The sequence below is a fragment of the Silurus aristotelis genome, assembly GCF_946808225.1.
Source record: "Silurus aristotelis genome assembly, chromosome: 21".
Classification (NCBI taxonomy): Eukaryota; Metazoa; Chordata; class Actinopteri; order Siluriformes; family Siluridae; genus Silurus; species Silurus aristotelis.
The window spans coordinates 19,355,644-19,357,197 of record NC_139594.1 but is presented as its reverse complement, the minus strand read 5'-3'; the positions used below and the strand labels follow the sequence as shown (position 1 = coordinate 19,357,197).

The following is a 1,554-nucleotide window of genomic DNA, read 5'->3' as shown; positions in this document are numbered from 1 at the left end:
ACAGCCACAGAAGTGATTTACCCGAGGTTGATTGTGTACGTTTTATTTTTCTGTGCCACGTTTCTCAGTCAAACTGTAAAACAGACATATTTAATGTGCTCTGACTGGCAGCGTTAATCTGCACTACTGAATACACATGAAACTCTTACATGCACGAACCTGCTGCCATCTAGTGGTCAAACTGGATATTCAATCAGGAAAGCAGCACCAGAAAGTTCATTCATAAAAACCAAATTCAGAGATACTGAAATTACGAACGTTGCTCTTTAATGCAGATTATTAAATTCTAAATCAAATCAGTTACACCAACAATTACATTCTGAATCATGTCTTTAACAAAACAAAGTGGTTTGACACTGAAAGCAGCTTGAGCATATCAAAAGCAAAAATGTGGATTATTACAGGCACACACACTTCTGCTGGTTAATTTACCCCTTAAACACTGTAGTACTTTGTATAAAAAGTGTTTGCAGAAAATTCAAATACGTCTATACACACTGAGAAGAAAAAAAAGCAGCACTACTTCAGTCCTCACATGAAGACGGTGATTCAATGATTCATCAGAACACGGCATGACTCAAATCCACACCAGATCATCTCTTAAACAGACTCTACAGCAATTTCTTTTCATCTACAACACAGTTACAACAGTTTGCCGTTTATAACACAAAGAATGATAAAACTCATTCCTTATATACACTGAGTGAAAACTGGGCCACATATTCATTACACAGTAGCAGTTTTAGCAGAGAAACATCAAATACAGCACAGTACAAATTTACCCTCGTGTTTGTTGTGATTGTGATGGACGTAAACAAAATGAGTGACGTGGTCGAAAAACAAAAGTCAGATGTTTCCGTGGCTGAATTTTGGAAATGTTTTCTAAACTTTGACACAGCTTTTACAAGAAAACTCAAATATATACTGCCTTTAAAAAAGGCAATTTCGTTTACATTCTCACCTAATATGTAATGTAATGAGTCTTTTTACAAACAAGGCTGTTAAAATAGTCTGCTCAAACACTGCTTGTGCTTTTCCTCACAATCAGATCAAGTAGATTTATAGCAATAGACATCTGATCAGTTACCCTGCTGTCCAAATCGTAGCATTGCATTTAAGATCCCATCAAATCATCAAAACAGAGGCGAGAGATTTAACGAGTTTGTTTTTACCTACAGATCCTGTCAAAAGTGTGGAAATGTCGAGACTTTTATCATTTTACAGAAACACACACATGTTCCTTTTATTTCTATGCAACAAACTCAATAATGTGACGGTCTGAAGATTTACTTTGATCAAACAAATCTGTAAATGTTCAGATGTTCCAGTTTATTTTCATTAAAAAATCCTCCCGTATCATGAAGAACAGCTTTACACTATCAGCATCCGGACACTTCCTTTCTACAGAAATTCAGCTGAAGTACTTTAGAGTCTCTTGTAAAACAAGTTAAAGATGTTCTTCACTGGTTGGAAATTTCATTCTTGTGATCCAGTTCATCTGTTTGTTCTCTAAATAACACGTACAGAACTCAGACGTACGCTTCGGCTTGTTAT

At 35.8% G+C, this 1,554-nt stretch overlaps 1 protein-coding gene across 7 annotated transcripts in view; it reads right to left on the bottom strand.

The window, feature by feature from the left end:
- Positions 1-242: 242 nt before the first annotated feature.
- The window catches only part of atp9b (ATPase phospholipid transporting 9B), a 57,493-nt gene continuing 56,181 nt past the window's right edge, over positions 243-1,554 (bottom strand). For all 7 annotated transcript variants that reach the window (XR_014530560.1, XM_083523532.1, XM_083523533.1 and 4 more), the window contains one exon: positions 243-1,554. This exon is cut by the window's right edge. The gene's annotated coding sequence lies outside the window, so the exon portion shown is untranslated.